Source organism: Ovis canadensis, chromosome 26 (genome assembly GCF_042477335.2).
Source record: "Ovis canadensis isolate MfBH-ARS-UI-01 breed Bighorn chromosome 26, ARS-UI_OviCan_v2, whole genome shotgun sequence".
NCBI classification, from domain to species: domain Eukaryota; kingdom Metazoa; phylum Chordata; class Mammalia; order Artiodactyla; family Bovidae; genus Ovis; species Ovis canadensis.
Window position 1 is genome coordinate 30,714,184 of NC_091270.1, and position 23,976 is coordinate 30,738,159.

General features: G+C 43.3%; 1 pseudogene; it reads right to left on the reverse strand.

Moving 5' to 3' along the window:
- Positions 1-18,480: 18,480 nt before the first annotated feature.
- Positions 18,481-19,875, reverse strand: LOC138430813 (voltage-dependent anion-selective channel protein 3 pseudogene; annotated as a pseudogene).
- Between the last annotated feature and the right edge of the window lie 4,101 nt (positions 19,876-23,976).

Here is a 23,976-nt window from a genome sequence, read left to right on the forward strand (position 1 = left end):
TGAGAGTCCCTTGGACTGCAAGGAGATCCAAACCAGTCCATCCTACAGGAAAACAGTCCTGAATATTCATTGGAAGGACTGAGGCTGAAGTTGAAACTCCAATATTTTGGCCACCTGATGCGAAGAACTGACTAATTGGAAAAGACCCTGATGCTGGGAAAGATTGAAGGCAGGAGGAGAAGGGTACGACAGAGGATGAGATGGTTGGATAGCATTACCGACTTGATGGACATGAGTTTGAGTAAACTCCGGGAGTTGGTAATGGACAGGGAAGCCTGGTGTGCTACAGTCTGTGGGGTCACAAAGAGTCGGACACGACTGAGCAACTGAACAACAACAGTTCTGGAGGCTAGATGTTCAAGATCAAGGTGTTAGCTGAGTTGGTTCTCTCTGCAGGCTGTGTGGAGAGAATCTATTCCAGCCCTCTCATTTTGCCTTGGGAATAGCTGTCTTCTCCCTGTGTCTCCTTGTATGACTTTCCCTCCGTTAAATGCCTGTGTTCAGATTTCTCCTAATAAGGATATCAATCAAACTGGATTACAGGCTTTCCTGATTGCTCAGCCGTGAAGAATTCACCTGTAGAGCAGGAAACAGGGGTTTGATCCCTGGCTCAGGACGGTCCCTGGAGGAGGAAATGGCAATCCACTCCAGTATTCTTGCCTGGAGAATCTCATGGACAGAGGAGCCTGGCAGGCTACAGTCCAAAGGGTCGTAAAAAGCCGGACACAACTGAGCAACTAAGCATGCACTCACACAGTGTATTTTGTTCAACTTAAGTCACAATCAGTTGTAAGATGCGCCCTTATTTTATATATCCCTGAAAAAAAAATGCTGCCCATTATACCTGCAAGACATTCTCAATTGGAAGATGCATCCTATATTGATTAGCTTTCATAGCACATCACCTTAAAGTGGCTTAAACAACAATCGTTCGTTAGCTTATGATTCTGTGGCTTGGCATTTGGGCTGGGTTTAGCTGGGCAGTTCCTCTGTTGGTTTCTCTTGGGCTCTCTCCTACAGCTGGTCAGCTGGTGGATAAACTGGGGCTGGCTGGTCTGAGGATGGCCTTGCTCACAGGTTTGATGATCATCGGGCTATTTGCTGGGGTGCCTTAGTTCTCTTCCACATGGCCACTTCAGTAAGCTAGTTCAAGCGTGTTCAATCGGTGGTCTCAAGGCTCTAAGCTCTCTAAACTCAACAAAGGGGAAAATTGGTTTTCAAACCCCTGTTTACATCATGTTTGCTGCTGTTCCATTGGCCAAAGCATAACCATGTCAAAAATTCACGTGAGAAAAAACTACCCAAGGACGTGGATAAAGGGAGGGGAACCATGATGGTCATTTTGCAATACACACATATCAAATAATTACGTTGTACATCTGAAACTAATGTTTTATATCAATTATATCTCAATTTAAGAACATAAAGGGGAAAAGAAATGTTTAGTAAGGTGAACATAGTTTAGGGATATTTATTTTGTTTGTAGCTTTCATTTATAAAGATGGAAGAGATTAGAGCACGTACAAACCTATAAGCTTCAAGTCAGAAGCCAGCAAAATGGAAGAGATTGGAAATAAAATAGGGAACAGGGCTTACTGGTAGAGTTAGATCTCAATGTTGGAAGAGAGATGGGAGGCAAATGTTTTTGAAAACAGTTAGAACTTCTAGCAGAGGAAAACACTTTTTTTCTAGGTCCGGAGAGAAAGAGGTATAAGAGCAAACAGATAAAGTTGGAAAATACTACAATTGAAAGAGAAAGGAATTCCACTCTTCACTCTAATGACTAGAGCAAGTCAAATAGTCTCCATTCTAAACAGTAGATACTCATAAAGCCTTCCCCCTCATCACCCATTTCCTTCGGAGATTATGAATCCTGCAGTCCTTTTGTTTTCACAGAAGAAATAATGCTTTTACAGTGGACATAATGTTTCTGTGGGGTTTTGCCAAGGAAACAGTTCCTTGATCAACCTGAAAACATGGAGGGCTGTCCAGTTCAATGGGCAACAGTGGCATACACTGCTTTCCCTAAGGAGTTTCTGCTCTGGTGCATTCCTGGCAGGTCCACCATCTGAGCCTTCCAGCCACACATAAACTTTACTTAGAGTCCGGAGGGTTTAAAGAACTAAAGCTCCCAATTCACAACCACGACTGCTCTGGCAAACCACCAATTCCTGGAATGCCACTGTGACTGTCACTGGCAGCGTAGGGTGACAAAATGAAATGTATTCCCAAGAGAGCTCCTTTCAAAGTATTTAAATATGGACCACAGCCCTGTCTTCCAAACACCGTGCTCTCTCTTCTCTCGGTGATCACTCAGCCAGCCTACTAGAGGAGTACTTCAAACAATACGTTTGAAAGTGTGTTTTCTGCTTATTAGAAGAAAACTATAATTCCTGAAAAAAAGAAAATTCTATATCTAATTTTTGAATAAGCACGTAGAGAGATGGATAGGTATATAGATGATGAGACATAAATAGATATGGATGGATGCACAGATGGGATAAGTGTGTTTGGAGTATGGTAGGCCCTATGCTAAGTTGTGTCTGACTCTCTGCAACCCCACGGACTGTAGCCCACCAGGCTCCTCTGTCCATGGGATTTTCCAGGCAAGAATACTGATTCGGTAAGATAATTCTAATGTGGTCCACTCTACCTTTAAAGTTCTAGGACTTAGTTACTCTAAAGGTACATTGGAGTATGCATATAAAAGGCCTTCGGTTTTAGGAAAAGGTATTTAAACTACTTATTGATTTATTCAACAGATATTTATTGAATGTTTTCTGTGTGTCAGGCATTGCTCAAGGTAGATTTCAGGGAAATAGCAGTGAATAAGAAAAGTCTTGTTCACCGTATGAGAGAGCTTATATTCTAACAGGGAGGGGGCCAACAATAAAGAAACAGCTATAGCAATGTAAGGTGGCAATATGGACTATTAAAATTAAAACAGTAGAAAACTAAAAATTGGGGATTGAGAGTGAAAGGAGGAGCGAGGTGCTCTCTACAAAGACTGGGAGGTAAGGCCTCTAGAGGAAGTCAAAGAGAGTTAGAGCAGAGAGCCAGATGCACAGAGTCAGACATGACTGAAGTGACTTAGCACACAGCACTAGCACATCACAGGAGAAGCTGAAATTTGGGGTCTGGGGGAGGGAGGCCATGGAGATGGAGAGCCTTAGTCTAATTGCAGAGATGAGCACAGAAGGTTCCTGTTCTCCTGTTGTGGAAAGGAACAGCCAAATTCCTGTTAAAGATTTCTGCTCGGAATGTCCCTCTTCCCTTAAGCTAATTTTCTCTGCAATTCTGTAGCAGTGCACACTCAATGAATAACCCATGATTTAGTTCCGTGGGGCTTCCCTGGTGGCTCAGAAGGTATAAAGAATCAGCTGGCCCTGCAGGAGATCTGAGTTCAATCCTTGGGTCAGAAAGATCCCCTGGAGAAGGGAATGGCTGCCTACTCCAGTATTCTTGCCTGGAGAATCCCATGGACAGAGGAGCCTGGTGGGCTACAGTCCATGGGGCCGCAAAGAGTCAGACATGACTCTGACTGAGCGACTAACACTTTCACTTAAGTTCCACGAGTGTTTGATTTCTCCTTCATCTTATCTGTGATCCAGTAGGGGAAGGCTATTTGTATGTTTTGTATATTCTAAGTGGGAAGGGAGGGTTCTGCTTTGCTTGCTTCTGAGCGGGGGAGCATGGATGGTGAGGTGAGCCCAACACCACTGGGGTGGAGAGTGATGCTGTAGGGCTATTGTACCACCACTGGGAGAAGGCTGGGGAAAAAGGGGAAACAGGGGGGCAAAGCCTTGGCCTGCCTGTCTCTGGATCCTGCATCTGTGGAGAGCTTTATAAACAGAGTCAATTTCTGTCTGGACTAGCCTAACTGAAGGCAGGTACACATTTAGATGACTGCCCCAACTGTTTCCATCCACCAGTTTGTCTGATAGATTGAAGCACGTTTGTTAAATACATATTAAATTGTTCTTGTGTGTGTGCTCAGTCTTGTCCAACTCTTCATGACCCCACGGACTGTAGCCCTTCAGGCTCCTCTGTCCATGGTATTTCAGCCCCCACCACCACTTACCCCCCACCCCTGTCCCCGCAAGAATACTGGAATAGGTTGCCATTTTCTCCTTCAGGGGATATTCCTGATCCAGGGATCGAATTCTTGTCTCCTGGGTCTCTTGCATTAGCAGGCAGTTTCCTTACTAGTGAGCCACCTAGGAAGCCCTTTACAATGTTCTTATAGTCAAGTTTATTGGGCAATCATTTCCTTGTCTTTGTCAGAAGGACAGCAATGGTTCACAGAGTTTCTGGGAGCAGGGGCAGCAACACGTGGACCAAGTAGGAACAGTAGTACCAGTGAGACACCAAGGTGGCTTGTACCAAAGTGGTAGCAGTGATGGAGAAAGTGGAGTTTCTGGAATATGTTTTGCAGTAGAATCAATAAAAACTTGTTTCTTGATTGGTAGAGTTGTTATTAATGGGGGAAATAAGAATACTTAAACTGATGAGGTTTTTGCTATAAACAACTGGGGGGTCATGGTTCCACTTATTGAGACTAGAAGGACTTTGGCAGAAATGACTTTGACAGAAAAAATAAATTAAAAAAAAATTATCCTTTGGGGACTTCTCTGGTGGTCCAGTGGTTAGGGCTCCGCACTTCCAATGCAGGGGCAAGGGTTCAATCCCTGGTCTGGGAACAAAGAGCCTCCTATGCTGAGCAGTGCAGCCAAAAGTTAAAAAGAAGAAGAAAAATTCCACTTTGGAGATGTTAAGTTAAATTTCCTTTTTATGGCAGTCAGACATACACTAGGGGAGTTCAGGACAGGAGATTCAAAGCTGAAAAATAAAGTTTGTAAATATCCAATTTCCTTCTCAGGTGTTAGGTTAAGGTAAGGACAGGGAGGAAATCCTTCTTGGCTTCAGAGAAATGAGTAACTAGTGTCTATTTGTTAATTTATATTTTCATTTGTTCCTTGAATATCTTAGTCCTTTTCAATGCTAGTGTGTTGAATTCTGTGGTTACAATGGTAATTAGATGAGCAAAAATAGGTACAGTCACTGCCTTCACTGAACGTGACACCAAGAACAGAACTGTGCAACATAATCTGAGTTTCTTACATAAGCTTAAATTTTCTAGTAGCCACATCAAAAATGTAAAAAGAAATAGAAGAAATTAACTTTAATAATATATGTTATTTAATCCAATATGTCCCCAAGGAAATGGCAACCCACTCCAGTATTCTAGCTTGGAAAATCCCATGGACAGACTGTAGCCTGGCAGGCTACAGTCCATGGGGTTGCAAAAAGTTGGACGTGACCAAGTGGCTGAGCATGCATTGTCATTTCAGCACGTAATCAATATCAGAATTATTAATGAGATATTTTACTGCTTTTATTAGGTGTTCAAAATCCATTGTGTATTTCACCCATTCAGCTCATCTCAGTTCTGACTAATCACGTTTCAAGCACTCAGTAGTCACGTGTGGCTGGTGGACAGCTCAGATCTAGAGGGTATTGTACACCTTTGCCCATTGATATGCAAACCCCATCCTTCTGCCTACTGATCATTTCAGGATATTGGGACCATCTGGAGCTCCAGGATGCTGTAAAATAGCAATAAATAAATAAATAAATAAATAAAGTGGAACCTCTGAGGATCATGGCCCCTGAGCAAAGCCATCAGTTCATGCTGCACAAAGTAAGGAATTCGCCTGCAATGCAGGAGACTTGCTGGAGGCACAGATTCGATCCTTGGGTCGGGAAGGTCCCCTAGAGGAGGAAATGGCAGCTCACTCCAGTATTAGTGCCTGGAAAATCCCAGGGACAGAGGAGCCTGGTGGGCCACAGTCCACAGTCCTCGTGTCACAAGAGTTGGACACGACTGAGCAACTAAACAGCAAAGGGCCAGCAGTGGCAGCCTGATAACACTGGTACTACCATTCCACATACTGGTATCCAGCTGTCCCCAGCCACACCTAGATTAATTAGTAACCCACTGGAGGATAATTGCTGTGTGCTTTTGAAATGGCAGCACGTGAAGTAAATCAGAAAAAGAAAAACAAGTATCATGTATTAACGCATATACATGGAATCTAGAAAAATGGTACTGATGAACCTACTTGCAGGTCAGGAATGGAGACCCAGACATAGGGAACAAACCTGTGGACACAGTGGGGGAAGGAGGAGGTGGGACGAATTGAGAGCGTAGTATTGAAACATACACATTATCATATGTAAAATAGATAGCTAATGGGAAGTTGTTGCATAACACAGGGAGGTCGACGCGGTACTCTGTGACAACCTAGAGGGTGGATGGGCTGGCAGGGAAGGTTCAAGAGGGACGGAACATATGCATACGTATCGCTGATTCACATTGTTGTGTAGCAGAAGCCAACACAACATTATAAAGCAATTATCCTCCAATTAAAAATAAATTTTTTTAATGTAAAAAAAAATAAAATGGCAACATTGACATTATGGTAAATATGTTTACTGGCAAGGTAAAACAAAAAGTCGGTTTTCAGTAAACCAAGCTATCTCAACCCCAGAGTCTCTGTGGACCATCTCCCTTGTCATGTGTCCCTGACACACAGTTGTGACTCCATTAGGTGGTATTTCTCCTCTGAACCCCAGCATGTGGTCATGCAAGGTTCAGTGTGTTCAGCAGGTGAACGTGGGAACGGTAAGCTTGTTCTGTGACTCAGGCAATGAAAGCACGTGGGATTACGTTTTCGAAATTGGTTCTTTCTTCAAATGACAGATACAGGCAAAGACGGATCCCTTCTCTGACATCTTCCTCTCAGAGGTATCAACACAGGTATTTCTTTAATAAGCATGCCTCATAGCTGGTTGCCTCTTCCCTATCACATGCAGTTCAGAGGTCAATAGAAACAACTCTCTTGGACCACAGCTTCTGAAACCCAAGAGAGGTGCTGAAGCTCAAACAGAGAGACAGGCTTCATGGGGAGGACTGCTGCTTAGGAAAAGCACTTCTCCTGACCGAAGGCTGCCCATGCAGACATGCCTGAGGCAGTGGCCATTTCCCTGCTTAAGTTTTCCCCTGAACATTCCATATCTCAGGACGGATTCAGCCCATTGTGGGCAAGCACGTTGAAAATTACCCAGGCATTTTTTTGTTTTTTTTTGGTCTTTTTGGTTCATCTGCTGTTTCAGTAGAATCTGAACACTAGTTCCGCACCTTCCCCACCACCACCACCCTCCCACCAGCTTCCTAAACCTGAAGATGTGGCTCGAAGGGGCATCAGCAACAAAGGACTGAGAAAGGCTGTGATAAGCCCAGTCCTTCGAGAAGTGGCCGCCAGGGACTGATCAAGGAGCCGGAGAAAGTGGGCCGGCCATCAGTCTTGAGTAAAAGAGAAGGAAGATGGGATGAATACTTCCAATGAAGGAACGATGGGCAAGGTCAAAGGGAGCCTGAGACAGAGCCACCAGCCAGCCAGAGGGGTTCCACGTCTCCCAGGAAGGGCCTGTTCCTAGGGCCTCCGCCACCCTCAGTCATTGGCGGGGAGCTGCCTGTAGGGCAGTTGGCCTCAGCCAAGGCAGAGAGAGATTTCAGAGCAGCAGCTGGTACCCCAGACCAGCGATGCCTCCGGTCACTGGAGGTCTGGGAGGTGCACCCCCGTGACTGCTTCCAGGGCCCGGGGCCAGTTTCTCTCATGAGCAAGCTGTATGGGCCCTGCTTAGTTCATACATGGAGCAAGCGCCACGTGACACGGGGGGCTGTCCCTGGAACTGGCACTGAGGTCCCAGGTCCCGACCATCACTTATTAGCTATGTCATCTTAGAGGGCTCACTGGGCCTCTCTGAGCCTGGGCTTCCTGATTTTAAACCAATACCTGTCTCACAGGGTTGTGGTAAATGAAATGAGCGCATGTGGGAAGAGAGTGCTTTGTATGTTGATACAAATGCTGAATGTCCATGTTGTAACAAAATCAACAATGTGCAATCATTAAAGACTAATGACAGGAAGTCTGGAATTTTGCTCTAAGGAGTCTGTGACAATGAGAGAGACTTGCCCATCTTTGTGGTTACGTTTGTGGAGCACAGCTCGCTAGCGCAGTATGCAGGCTCCACAGAGTCTCCATCACTTAATGGATGCCAGTCTCTAGACTATGTTCTAGGCAGATATTTATGAAAATTTTAAAATGTACAAAGATTGGTGAAGATGATGAGTGTTCTCAGAAAGGCCTAATATTTTACAGAAGGTGGCTCTTCTGCAGCTCCTGAGTAATTCACGGTGGAGGCTAATTCACCGTGAGTCACTGGTAGCTGCCTACTGCTTCCTTGCTTTCTTTCCTCTCTGCCATCTAAGATGAGGAAGACGCTGGGGACACAAAAAGCTGTTTGAGTGAAAGGTCATCTGGCATTTTTATCCTAGGGCAACATAGATATCTGGCCCCCAGGGTAAGAGCGCAGACATAAGTGGTGGCTCAGAGGCCTCCTCTGGAGACTCAGATTCAAGGGCAGACTTGTTCACTGCGTGAAGGATTCTAGAAGATGGGGAGAGTGAAACTGGAAGAAACAGCTGAAAATATCCTGTGGGTTTATCTCCAAATAGTTGAAGGATTCAGAACTGCATAGATTATATTCTGAGAAAAAAGGCAGGGAAGTAGATAATCTGATATTGGAAGCCAGGCTTCTAATGTTAGCTCTGTAAATGAAATTCGACATTGGACTGGTAGCAATCGGGTAGCCAAAGGTGGAGACTGAACTGCACCAAGTGATTCACATCATTAACAATTTATTCAACTATGAGGAAATAGGTGACCCCACCCGAGGACACTTCTAGACAGAAGACTCCCCAGTCAGGCCACTTGCTTCTCTGCTAATCTCCATGAAGGGTTTTGCCACCACCCAAAGATCAAAGGCAGTGATTTCTCCTTCAAACATAGCCCTGAAGTTATGGCTTTCCCAACGTCTCTCTCCCAGCCACGCCACCTCTTCTCGTCCGTAGCAACCAACAGCCACGACCAGCTCAAAGGGCACAGAAATAAACCAGATACCAACGGAGGGGGTCTGACTAAACCAGGGTTTCTGCAAGTGTGGCCCAGGGACCACCAGCATCAGAGTGACCTGCAGAGCTCACCAAGGAGGAGATTTCATCACCCCGCCCAGACGTACTTATTCAGAACATCTGGGAGTGGAATGCAGAATCTGCATTCTTTCCCCACCAACACACACTAGTTTTCCCCAAGCCATTCTTTTGCATACCAGAGTGTGAGATCCCATTAGATGATCACTAAGCTCTCAGATCAAAAATCCTATGGCTTCATGATCCTGACTTGAGAGAATTAATCTTATTTTTCAGTTATTTAAAATTTTAAAGTTTTAAGTTCTTTTCCCCCAAATATACTCTCTGGACTTTCTAAGAGTCGGGGATCTATTTTTTAAGTCTCAACAAAACATTCATAAAGTTATATATATATATAGTATAGTATAGGCAAGACCCTGTGTTTTGCATGGGGGATGGAAACACTGGACAAAAATATATGAGGCACTCTGCGCTAAAGGTGTATACAGGCTACTAGAGGAGCTAAGACTATGTGCAATCAACTTTGCTGCAAGGTGGAGGGTCACCAGATCATAGGAGAAATAACACAAGAGGCCCTCTTCTGAGTGGTCAGTACTTGGCCTTGCCAGGAGTGAAATGTGCTGAATATTAATTGTGGTGATAAATATGAGTGGTAGAAACAAAGTTCTCCAAGGTTTGAGAGGACAAAGATATCACAACCAACTAAGGCAACGAGGGGAACTTCACAGACCACATAGTAGCTGAGTGAACTCATCAAGCAGAAGTAAGATTGCAATGGGAAGATGACATTCCCATGGAAGTAATGGTGCGAGGAAGGCCCGGGGCAGGGAGCTGCGAGATGCAGTCCCAGAATGGAGAGGAGTTCAGTCTGGAGTGAGTGGAGATGGGTTTCACTGGACTTCATTGGAAAGATAGATAGTTCCCTCACGTCAAACCACTCTGAAACCTAAACGCTTAAAACAACCACCACCATTTATTTTGCTCATGAATCTATAGCTTTTCTTTGTTCTACTCAATATCAGCTTAACCGAGACTGGGGGGTCCACTTTCATGAGGACTCGCTCATGCGACTGGAGGGTTGGAGGTGGCTGTCTCTTCTTCATGTGGCCTTCTCTATAGCTTGGGCTTCCTCACAGCTATTGTGTTGCAAGAGTAGATGTCCCCACAGAGCCAGTGCAAGACATATGACCTTTTATGACATAGTTTGAGGAGTCATAGTATCACTTCTGCTGTGAGCACAAGTGCAAAATAAAAGAGAGGAAACAGAGCATTCACCTCACCATGAGAGGAGCGTCAGCGATTTTTATGAGAAGGGAATATTGGAAGGGCGATGTTATAGCCAAATGTTGAAAATACATGTGAGAACAATCTCTAATGATGCATTAAATAGTAATAAAAAGCACTTTTAAAAAACACAGATGATTTTATTGTACATGCTGCTGCTAAGTTGCTTCAGTCGTGTCCGACTTTGTGTGACCCCATAGATGGCAGCCCACCAGGCTCTGATGTCCCTGGCAAAGCTATTACTGTTCTTGTTTTGCCGATGAGGAAGCAAAACTGAAAGAGCAGAAAGGTAGATTTGCCATGATTTAACAAAGCTTTAATTTCAGAGCCCCTCATTAGCACTGACACCGTCTCCCAAGGCCCTTAAGGGGCCCAGAACTGTGTTCACAGGGTTTTGTAAATTTCCAGAGAGCAGATAGCTTAACTGCAATTGGTTAAATCTACTCTACTTTTCCACTTTGACCTCGTCTCCATCATATTTCTACTTGTCAGGTGTCGTTGGGATGATTATGAGCATTTTGGAGATTCTGTTAAGGGGAAAGTGAATTACGAATACACTTAGTTTTCGTGGAGTGGGATTTATAGATGTGGCTTTCAGTAACTTCATCATATAGTTATCACTGGGCTTCCCAAAGCAGATATGACTTCTAGGGATACTCCTAAGTCCAGGGCCAGAGGTCATACTGTGATATGACTGTGTCCTGTGTTATCTAGAATTAGAATGAAAACACATGTGTGGTGGAGGAGAAGAAAAGTTCAAAACATACATAACTAGAAGCTAGTCTGAGGAGAATTCTTCCAATCAGAAAATAATTGTTGTACTTGCCCAAAGGTAGAACAGAATGCAAGGAAAGCGGAAAAACTCTATGATGCAAGTATTAAGAGAGAAACTCTCTGAGAGGAAGACTAGAACTCAGAGCTGCTGACAACCAAGGAAGTTAATGATGCTTCCCACTCTGGGGGCTTCCCAAGCGGCTCAGTGGTAAAGAATCTGCCTGCCAGTGTAGGAGATGCAGGTTCAATCCCTGGGTCAGGAGGATCCCCTAGAGTAGTAAAAGGCAATCCAGTCCAGTATTCTTGCTAGGAAAAGTCCATAGACAGAGGAAAATTCCATGAGCTGGCAGGCTAAAGTCCATGAGGTCACAAAGAGTTGGACACAACTGAGCAACTGAGCACATGTACACACCATGGGTTCGAAAGAACTTGAAGAAAAATGAGGCTATCTGGCTGTTACCATGAAAGATGAACTCATAGAGAATAGGAAAAGGGTCACAGTGATTATCGACTCATCAACAAAAAGCACCAGTAAAGTACCATTTCTCATGTTACAAGGATCCTGGAGTGTAGAGGATGGCCTTTAGTTACACATGCTGGGTTAGACATGGCTTCTGACCTGTATGATGTAGGGTAGCACAAAATGAGGCTAACTCAGGCTAGCTTATTGGGTAAAACCAACAATAGAAGGGAAATAAAACATTACTTATATGATTCAGCTACTGTATCTTCATTATTCATTGGCACACACTTTTGTTACTTGAATGGGATGTAGGTAGCATGTTTGGGAAGAGGAAAAATGGGAAATTATTATGGAAGTCTTATGGTTAACCATGACAGGAATTGGAGAAATCCAACCACAGAGGCTTTGCGGAGGAAATAGGATTCTAAGAATCACTGACAAAATGGGCTGGGCAGGGAGGTTATTCCCAACAAAGATCATGGCATCTGGTCCCATCACTTCATGGGAAATAGATGGGGAAACAGTGGAAACAGTGTCAGACTTTATTTTGGGGGGCTCCAAAATCACTGCAGATGGTGACTGCAGCCATGAAATTAAAAGACGCTTACTCCTTGGAAGAAAAGTTATGACCAACCTAGATAGCATATTCAAAAGCAGAGACATTACTTTGCAGAATAAGGTCCGTCTAGTCAAGGCTATGGTTTTTCCTGTGGTCATGTATGGATGTGAGAGTTGGACTATGAAGAAGGCAGAGTGCCGAAGAATTGATGCTTTTGAACTGTGGTGTTGGAGAAGACTCTTGAGAGTCCCTTGGACTGCAAGGAGATCCAACCAGTCCATTCTGAAGGAGATCAGCCCTGGGATTTCCTTGGAAGGAATGATGCTAAAACTGAAGCTCCAGTACTTTGGCCACCTCATGCGAAGAGTTGACTCATTGCAAAAGACTCTGATGCTGGGAGGGATTGGGGGCAGGAGGAGAAGGGGGCAACCCAGCATGAGATGGCTGGATGACATCACGGACCTGATGGAATCACTGACTCAATGGAATCACTGACTCGATGGACGTGAGTCTGAGTGAACTCCGGGAGTTGGTGATGGACAGGGAGGCCTGGCATGCTGCAATTCATGGTGTCGCAAAGAGTCGGACACGACTGAGCAACTGAACTGAACTGAAGTGATGCTCCAAACAACAGTTGGGTACAACTCTTGACACAGTTACGGTATAAAAGGTAAGGGAATTCTGAGTGTGCTTGAGAGGAGTGATCTGAATAACAATTGTTATCATTTTTTAGATACCTGTGTCAAAGCAGAAGACAAATCAGCTAAAATAACGTTCATTCCTGATGATGCCTTTGAATGAGAAACGATCTTTAGATGTGTTTGTTAACGGTCATAGGATCCAGGGCATCATCAGAAATGGTGAGGCTGGGCTCCAGTGGATGAGGTTATCAGTATGGTAGCCAGAGCCAGATCTAAAGAAGAAGATGAGAGTTAATAGAGGTCAGACTAGGACGGTGGCGGTGGTGATGGGACAAGGCAGCATGTCCGTGAAGAGATGAGCCGTGGCAAGGGCTGGAGATGAATGGAAGCTCACCTGAGGCTTACTGGTGGTATTGGCCTCTCCAAGAACAAAAAGTAACCTCTTCTGTTTGCCCTGCTACTACCCCGAGCCACAACCTAGTTCTCTCTGTATATTTATGTCTAAAATCAATGGGCAGGTGCTGTTCCCACCTGGCTCCTCCCAGCCTGGGTTCCATGCTTCCACTGCACCAACCGCAGAATTCTTTTCCTAATCTCCTCAATCTTTTCTCCCCACAGGAGCCCTGGGCACAGTGGATCCTTCTTTCCTTTCGGAAAATCCCTTCCCTGATGCACGACTTCCATGACCTACGTTCGAGTCTCTGCTCCTTCCTTTCATCTTTCTTTTTTTGTTTGTTTTAGGGATCAGTGACAGCTCAGCTCCTGTTTATTTTGGTGCCATTATCCTCAAGTCATGATGTCTCTGCAGGAGTCTTTTCAGTCTCTTGTTCATTTTGTAGTGTTGGTTTAGTTAATGTTTCTGTTGTTGTTTAGTTGTTAAGTAGTGTCCAACTGTTTTGTGACCCCAAGAACTGTAGCCAGCAGGCTCCTCTGTCCGCGGGATTTACCAGCAAGAATACTGGAGTGGGTTGCCATTTCCTCCTCCAGGGGATCTTTCTGACACAGGGACTGAGTGCTAGTCTCCTGCATTGCAGGCAGATTCTTAACTGCTGAGCCATCAGGGAAGGCCCTCCTTACATCTTTCAGTGACTCCTTTCCCAAATCATGTCAATTGTGGGGACCCCCCCCCCCCAGGTGTCAATCCTAGACCTCTGGTCTGCTGTCTTCAGACTGAACTCTTGTTCATTTTTACTTTTCAAATAAATGCACTTATTACAATAATCTCCAAATCTACCTTTCCAGAGTCAACCTTTTAACCAAAGCTTGTATTACACACTCCTTGATGTATTATCATCATTTTAAACTCAAAGCATCCAAAATTTACCTTCTCCTCTATCTACCAATACTAACTCCCTCTGTCACTTCCTAATTCCTGGCCATGTTATCACAGTCATATTCTCCTAAGTTTGTGCTTTGGGGTTTTTGTTTTTCTTTGTCCCTTACATCAGTCACCAAGTTCTGTAGGTTCACCTCTGCCATGTTTATAAATTCATACCTGTCTCAGCTTATCCCAAGAAGTCCAACTGTCTCATTACATCTCTCCAGGGAACAGATCAGTAGCTGTTTTCCCCTTCATTATCTGCCTTAAACACCATTTGAGTAGCAATGGGAATAGTACCATATACTACTAAACACTTACTGCTTTGTCAAGTACTTTAGTAGAAGGTTTAAATACATCACCTCATTTAAGTCTTCCAACCCTATGAACTGATACTACTGCTTTTATGCAAGTAGCTTAATGTAGAAAGTTGAGAATATTTACAGAAACGTCAAAGGTAGATTTGAAAGTTAAAAAAAAAATGACCAATATGACGTCGGTTACGTAAAGAGAAAAAGTTATTCTTAAGCAATAGCATGCAGGATATGAGTTAGAAATAAAGCTAGAGCTCTTTGTCTATGGCAGAGAAAATTGCAGAATCTCCTTCTGGAAGGTAGATGGACTTACTTAAAGTCATCAGACCAATAACCATGTTTTCTCTCTCAGAGTCCTCAGGTAATAGAAAAGATGTTTCAGCTCCAAATACAGGGAATTTTATGTTAGAAAGGTGCCATCTAATTTAATGCCCATTAAAAAACTAAAAGAAAGTAAAGTCTTGAAGCAGTAAAATGATTTGTTCAATGTCACAGTCTAATTCTACTCCATGAAGCGGTATTAGCAATCCTATGGTTTTGTTGAAATTCAGGCTACTTGGATACAAAATATCATGAGTGCTTTGACAAAATGGGTGGTAGGAAGTAAGAACAGAGGAATTGGGGGGTCCTGGTTTCTGAATCAGGGGTAAAGAAAGTATCCGTATTCAGGTGGGCGAGCCTTGGGACTGGGGGATGAGGCAGCCTTCATGTGCTCAGGAGCCAAGAGGATGAAGCACTGTTCCCTGACACCTGTTTGTGGCAGGAAATGACACTATGGGTCAGTCCAAACCCAGAGATGGGGGGGGCGGCTGGCTGCCAAGGTCCCTGACAACTGAACTGGGATTCTGAGTAAGGCTGGCCTCGCCGCAGCCTAGAAACCAGACAGGGCAACAGATCAGATGCAAGGAGGGAGTGCTTAGCTAGAGACGGGCGCAGGGAGAGAGGGCTTTGGACTAGGTGAGCACTCTGGATGCTTCTGGAAGCTGCCAGGTCTTACATAAGGTCCTTCTGGGAGTCAGTTGCGCCAAGAAGTTGTGGCCAGGCTGCGGGACCCAATCTGGACTAGTGGCTTACCCTCAAGCCCCCTAGGTATGTGAGGAGGCGTGGAGACACTCATGTTTTGCATCTGTGGCATCCAGGACTGACTCTGGGGCTGGTGGGAATGAGAAGATGTAAGTGGGAGCAGATTAGAAAGCAAGGCTCCTGGAAGCAGGGTAGATTATGTGGAAATGTGGTGGATCAGGAGAATACGAACAACAGGCCCAGCAGCCTGGGTCTCCCAAAGGTCCTACGTTGGTCCTCTGAAGACCTGGAACCTCAGCTCAGCTTTATCACCCACTGGTTGTGTGCCCCTGGCAAATGATTTGTATCTCTAGGTTGCGGCTTCTTCCTTTTAAGGGAGGAACTAATACAGCTGATAAGCAGAGGCACCGATCTCATGAGTTTGTGCAGATGGTGGAGATACTGGGGCATCAAGGGTCTAGGCACAGGAAGTGCTCCCAGAACTGGAAGTGGCTGCTGTCGCCCTTCTCAGTCACCTCTTCCCTGGGGCCCCAAACCCATTCTTCCAGATTTTCCCTCACTGGCCAGTGATCCATTCTCTCCTCATAGGATCAAGTCCAGAGTTGAACAAAGGCCACGAAGGAAGGACTGTCTGCCTAAATATTGTTACTCCCTATACCCATTCAGGCAACACCACTACCAGTGAACAGTCCTTGAATCCTTCTTCAGCTGCCAGATTCCACACTAGCTGCCTTGTATTCCCAATCCCTCCCTCAACAACTCTATAGCAGAGTTCCTCTAAGCAGCTGTAGTTTATAGATGAAGTCACTGAGGCCCACAGAAGTTACCAACCAGTGGTGGGATCAGAATTCCTCTCTGAAGGAGAGGGTAGGATGAATTGAGAGATACAGCAAAAACCACTACAATGTTGTAAAGTAAAGAAAGTGAAAGTGAAGTCTCTTAGTGGTGTCCGACTCTTTGTGGCCCCATGGACTGTAGCTACCAGGCTCCTCTGTCCATGGAATTCTCCAGGCAAGAATATTGGAGTGGGTTGCCATTTCCTTCTCCAGGAGATCTTCCCAACCCAGGGATTGAGCCTGGATCTCCCGAATTGTAGGCAGACACTTTACTGTCTGAACCACCAGGGAAGTCATTGTAAAGTAATTAGCCTCCAGTTAAAATAAATAAAAATTTTAAAAAAGAATATACATTACCATATGAAACAGACAGTCAGTGGGAATTTGCTGTATGATGCAGGGAGCTCAAATCCAGGGCTCTGTGACAACCTATAGGGGTGGGATGGGGTGGGAGCTGGGAAGGAGGTTCAAGAGGGAGGGGACATATGTATACATATGGCCGATTCATGTTGATGTATGGCAGAAACCAACACAATGTTGTGAATCAGTAATCCTCCAATTAAAAAGAAGTAAATTAAATTAATTTTTAAAAACAGCAAAACAAAAAAAAAGTATTTGAACTCAGACAGCCTGTGCTTTATAACCACCAAACCACTAGTCTTTCCTAGACAAGGTGGCTAAAACATGAACAAGTAGAAACAGAGAGTAGAAAAGGAATTTTCATTGGTAATAACTGATAACTAGAGATTTGGGAAAAGAAATATGAAAAGAATTGAAATGGAGAAGAAAAACATCAGGTTTTTTGGGGAAAATACAGAGAGCAAAATTTGTCTTGAGAATAAGATGAAAATGAAGCCATCAAAGCCGGTTTTATTCATGTATCACAGACTTATAAATTAAACATTCACTGAATAGCTAGAATTAAACATGATATCAGCATTTAGAGAATTCATAGCCTAAAAACCAGATGGTCATACATCTCCAAAATCTAGTGTAATGACGAGAGATTTCTGACAGAAAGTGGGAAGTGCTGCCTAAAATAGATCCCTAGGCCAAAGGTTACAGAATTGCAGAGGGTGGTGGAGGCAAGAGTGGGGAGGTTCTTGATATTATCATCAAGAAAGTCCAGTAAATTCTATTCATTCAAGTCAAGCTCCTTCCCCTAATCCCCGCCGTATCAGATGAGAAAGAACAAACTTAGGGTCAATTATTTGGAAGTGGAGAGAGGACGGTCCAGCGGTTAAGACTTCACCTTCCAATGCAGGGGGTGTGGGTTTAATCTTTGGTCGGGAAGCTGAGATCCTCGACGCGCCACAGCCAACTGAACGGAAACATATAACAGAAGCAATGTTGAAACAAACTCAATAAAGTCTTTAAAAATGGTCCACACACAAAGTTTTAAAAAAGAAAAGAAAACTCCGCTTAGGAAGAAAACATTTTCTCTCCACAGTTAATTTTGTCTCTACAGTTAATCAGAATAACTAAATCATTCTGATAATAATCAGAAATAATTGCCTGACCCAAAGTCACTAACATCTGTGTTTTTTTTTAGAAAAAAAAAGTATTGGAATATAGTTGCTTTACAATGTTGTGTTAGTTTCTACTGTACAACAAAGTGAATCAGCGATATGTATACATATATCCCCTCTTTTTTGGATTTCCTTCCCATTCAGGTCATCCCCATTCAGGCCATCACAAAGCACTGAGTAGAGTTCACTGTGCTATACAGAAGGTTCTCATTAGCCATCTATTTTATACATTTTTTCAGGAGTTAAATCATTCTATTTTTTGGTTGCAAATGTGGTGGATTTACTTATTTGCCTCTGATGCAAAGCCGAAGATTCCACTACAGCACAGAGACCGATGTATGAAAAGGTCACGAAGAAGTGTGAGACCGGCAGCATGTGATGTACAAACTGGAGGACCACCGACACCACGCTGATGCCGGGGAACACACCTAAAATAACACTTCAGAGCTAAAATGTGGCACCAATACGGCAGCTTCCAGGTACGCCTTCAAGCACCTTCCTTAGGATGGACTTAAACCATCTCTACACTTTGGTAGGGGCAAGATTACAATTCTTTGGAAGAATAAAAAGTTTACACTTTTCAAAGCTCATAGAAGAATTTTAAGGCCAAGACACAGTGGGGTTCATTTCTCTTAACTCCCAGGGATGAAGCTGGTACATTGCTCAAAACCACATTAAGCTTCTTCATTCAAGTCCCACCCCAAACTTGTGACTTCCTACATTGAAGTTCCTCCCATCAATTCAAATAGATCAGGTCAATTTGACTCCTGGGCAAAGTGTCTGAGTATGACCCAGTCCAATCAGCCTGGCAAAACTTACTTTAGCAGATAAAAAAAACTTCTATAAGTCACTTTGTATTTATCAGTGATGATAAAGTGTATTTATCACTTTGTATTTATCAGTCAAATGGGTACTGTTAACCACCAGTCATCCAAGCGACGTTCGGTGACATTTCAACCTTCCTCTAACCTTCTGGGGGACAGAATCTCCAAATTCAATGCCATGGTTCATGTAAGTGTGGAGCTGGAAGCCTGTAATTCAGGGCAAAATTATTCTGCAACAGTTTGGACAAACCTGTGTTGAAATTTATCTAATGGTCAGTAAGCCGGCCCTCAAAGACTAACACAGCCAAGTTACAAATGATTCAGAAAAATCTGTATCAACATTATTGCCAAAACTAGAACAATCCCATTTACAGGAGACCTTCAAATTCTCACTCTTCTTTCCTGTGTTCAACATCAATATAGTATCAAGAATCAGTTTCAACCCTTCAGCCAACTTATTCTATAAAGAAGTTTCTGTCCCAAGAAATGTTTCACTTTAGAGTGTAAATAAGCCCATAGGCAGGCTTTGCAGGTGGCTCAGTGGTAAGGAATGTGCCTGCCAATGCAGGAGATGCAGGAGATGAGGGTTCAACCCCTGGGCCGGGAAGATCCCCTGGCGAAGGAAACGACAACCCACTCCAGTATTCTTAACAAATAGTTTAAACATAACTTTATTCATTTATTTATCTAGGCTATGTGGGTTTTTTCTCTAGTCGTGGTGTGTGGGTTTCTCATTGTGGTCACTTGTCTTGTTGCAGAGTATGGGCCCTAAGGTGCTTGCATTTCAGTAGCTGCAGCACGTGGGCTCAATAGCTGTGGCTCCTGGGTTCTAGAGCACACTTGCTCCTCAACATGTGGGATCTTCCCAGAGCAGGGATTGAATCTGTGTCTCCTGCATTGGCAGGTGGATTCTTTAGCCCTGAGCCACTAGGGTAGCCCCACTCCAGAATTCTTTCTGGGAAAATCCCACAGACAAAGGAGCATGGTGGGCTATAGTACATGAGATGGCAGAGAGTCAGATACAACTGAGCGTGCACACATACACAAGCCTATAGTTGCTGATCTTATGTTTGGTTTCTGGCTTTCCTGATGCTTTTCCTGAATCAGTGTAAGCACGACCAGAAGTAGAAAAGTCCCCTCCCTTACAAAACTTGTCTCTCAGATATATTCAACTATACCAAACCCATATCCTCTGATGAAGACATCCATCCTTGGCAGCTTTTCCTGGGTCACAGTAAATCAGTGTGTTATACATACTTCCAACCAGAGGGCCTGTTTCCATTCTGCAGGGGCATCCTGAATGTTAAACCATTCTTGCATTCTTGAAATAGTCCAATATAGTCACATTTCATTCACTAGACGTTACTGGATTTGTTTTGCTAATAGTTGATTTCATTTTTTTATTATAATTTTATACAACATTATGTTGTATTCCCTGTAATTTTCCTTTCTTATAATGTTCTTGGCAGGTTTTGGTATCAATAAAACATTGGCCTCAGAAAACAAGATGGAAAATGTTATTTAAAGGATAATTCTTAATTTCTATACATGGAGGGATCTTCAAATGCTCTTTTTTAGCATTTATTTCTAATGTAATTCCACTTCTGCCAGACAAGAAACTTTATGTAATTTCAGTCCTTTGATCTGGGTTGAGATTTTTTATTAAAACCCAACATCTGATAATTTTTATAAAGATTTCAAGCATACTTCAAAAAATTAAATTTGCAGTGTTAGAGGAAATATTCTTTGCATAACAGTTAGGTCAAATTTGTTAATTTCAAGTACAAATCTATATTTTTCTTCTCCTTAATGAGAAAGGTATGTTAAAATTTCACACTATGGCTGTAGATTTATCTATTCCTCCCAGCAGTTAGATTAATTTTTGCCTCATACATTTTAAGGCTAAGTTACAAAATGCATGCAAAATTTTTAAGTATATAGTACTGTAGAACACAAATCTGGTACATGAAAACTGAAAATCAGGTCTAGAAAGACTGTGTTCATCAGTTCAGTCACTCAATCATGTCTGACTCTTTGTGACTTCATGGACTGCAGCACACCGAGCTTCCCTGTCCATCATCAACTCCCAGACCTTACTAAAACTCATGTCCATCGAGTCAGTGATGCCATCCAATCATCTCATCCTCTGTTGTCCCCTTCTCCTCCTGCCTTCAATCTTTCCCAGCATTCGGGTCTTTTCCAGTGAGTCAGTTCTTCACATCAGGTGTCCAAAGTTTTTGAGTTTCAGCTTCAGCATCAGTCCTTCCAATGAATATTCAGGACTGATTTCCTTTAGGATGGACTGGTTGGATCTCCTTGCAGTCCATGGGACTCTCAAGAGTTGTCCCCAGCACCACAGTTCAAAAGCATCAATTCTTCAGTGCTCAGCTTTCTTTATAGTCCTCTCACATCCATACATAACTACTAGAAAAACCATAGCTTTGACTAGACAGAGTTTGTTGGCAAAGTAATGTCTCTGCTTTTTAATATGCTGTCTAGGTTGGTCATAGCTTTTCTTCCAAGGAGCAAGCATCTTTTAATTTCATGGCTGCAGTCACCATCTGCAGTGATTTTGGAGCCCCCCCCCCCAATAAAGTCTGTCACTGTTTCCATTGTTTCCCCATCTATTTGCCATGAAGTGATGGGACCGGATGCCATCATCTTCGTTTTCTGAATGTTGAGTTTCAAGCCAACTTTTTCACTCTCCTCTTTCACTTTCATCAAGAGGTTCTTCAATGTTCATACAAGCCATTAAAATATGAAGCCAAAATGTAAGTGAAAATGCATAGACTTCACTCTCAAAATAGGATATATTTCTCTTAATCTCACTTTCTGACTCAGTGTCTCCTTTATGGGTTTCTTCTCATGAATTATGATGATATGGTTTGATGAAATCATCCAGTGATTTGATCCAGAAACCCTCTCCTTGTTTTGAGCTATCTTGAGTTGGCTTGAAGAATGGTATGAAATCCCCAAACAAATGAATTACCAGTTGTAATTTGTTTAATCAAAAACTAAATATATATCAGAAGGGATTAATGGATATCCCATGGGATGCTGTAAAACCAAACAATCCAAGAGTGTACTCTTTCTAAAAAGTTTGGGAATCTTTGCACTATCTCAGTTCAGTTCAGTTCAGTCGCTCAGTCGTGTCTGACTCTTTGCAACCCCATGAATCGCAGCACGCCAGGCCTCCCTGTCCATCACCAACTCCCGGAGTTCACTCAAACTCACGTCCATCGAGTCGGTGATGCCATCCAGCCATCTCACCCTCTGTTGTCGCCTTTTCCTCCTGTCCCCAATCCCTCCCAGCATCAGAGTCTTTTCCAATGAGTCAACTCTTCACATGAGGTGGCCAAAGTACTGGAGCTTCAGCTTTAGCATCATTCCCTCCAAAGAACACCCAGGGCTGATCTCCTTCAGAATGGACTGGTTGGATCTCCTTGCAGTCCAAGGGACTTTCAGGAGTCTTCTCCAACACCACAGTTCAAAAGCATCAATTCTTCGGCACTCAGCTTTCTTCACAGTCCAACTCTCACATCCATACATGACCAATGGAAAAACCATAGCCTTGACTAGACGGATCTTTGTTGGCAAAGTAATGTCTCTGCTTTTCAATATACTATCTAGGTTGGTCATAACTTTTCTTCCAAGGAGTAAGCGTCTTTTATTTCATGGCTACAGTCACCATCTGCAGTGCATTATCTCAAGGATATCTAAAAACACTTGTTTCCTTACATATGTCTCAAGGTCATCTAAAGCTGTAACATATCAAAAAAAAAAAAACCCAAAAAACAAAAAACAAAGAACTGAGAGGAAAAGTCATGATTCTAGAATAAGTAACATAAAGAGTTGGTTGATTTATGCTCTTTGCTTTTATCAAGTGGAGTCCTCTGCCAGTTGTAAAGCTATTGTCTCTCGAGTTCCAGCTTACTTTCTGTATTTGGTCTTGTAACAGTGGGGCTGGGACTCCATACACACTTTTCTTTTCCCAGCTGGCTCCCTCGGTGACGGTAAGGAGCCCTAGAGGAAGCCAGGTGGGAGGGAAGAAGGAAAAGGATCTACTCCTTCTGGGGGCTTCCGGTGGGCTTCCTGTTTGCTTCCGGTTCTGATCTGCATCAGAAGCCTGGCATCTCCACTGCAGCTGTGTTTTGTTTGGATGCAACAGTTTGCAGCTCTCTTAACATTTCAAGAACCTGCCTCATGGTCCCTTCCAGGCACACCAGTACTAGGCGCCAGGTATCTGGCCTCAGAGCCCAGATGTCTGCTCGGTGGGCCCCTTTTCTAAGCATCGAAGTTTTAAACATTCCAAAAGCGTCCCTTCATTGGAGCCCTAGGGGAATTGCTGCTTCCTGCACTTGCTGATTCAGTCTAGGAAGTGTGGAACTTTATTCTTCTATTTTCGCCTTGTTGGTTACTTTGATGGGTAGAATAAAGATCCCCCAAAGATATTCACATCCTAGTCCCCAACACCTCTGAATATGTTACCTTACACAACAAAAGGGACTTTGTAGTTAACTTAAGGACCTTGAGATGGGAAGATTATCCTGGACTATCATCTGTAATGTAAGCACAAGGGTTGAGCCGAGAAAGGGGCAGGAAGGTCAGAGTCAGAGAAGAAGTCGTGACAAAGGAAGCAGAGGTTGGAGTGATGTGAGGCCAGTGAGACAAGAAACGCAGGTGACCTCTCAAAGCTGGAAAAGACACAGAAACACACTGTCCCCTGGAGCCTCCAGAAGAATCAGAATTCTGCTGACACCTTGATTTTAGTCCAGTGAAACTGATTTTGGACTTCTGACCTCTAAAACTATAAGGTAATACATCTGTTGTCCTAAGCCACTCAATCTGTGGTAATTTGTTACAGTTGCAATAGGAAGCTACTCTAGTTACCTAGTTAATAATGCTATGTATTAACTTGTCTGTTACAATAACTGCTGTGATTTGTACCCCCTTGACTGGACTGATTCAAGTAGAATCTGCACATCTAGTTCTGTATTGTTAAAGGGCTTAGAACTGCTCAATTAGCTTTTTAATCGGAATTCTCAGGTCTCAATTTTCCAAGTTTAACATTAGTTTGTGATGATATACTTAGCACTGAATTTCTGAAAAATGGTTTTATTTTCCTATTTGTAAAATTTTGACCTTCTTATCAAGGTGGACTTTATATCATAGATTCTAATATTAAAATACATGAACTAAATTAGAAATTATAACAAAGCACACACAAATATAAATTTGTAAGGTTGTCGTGACAATCAGGAAAAGAGAGTCTAAGGTCTGTGGTGCTCAGTATGGTTACTATCTGGGAAGCAGGGCAGAACACCTGGCCTGGCTGGGACCCAGAGTCTGGTTGATG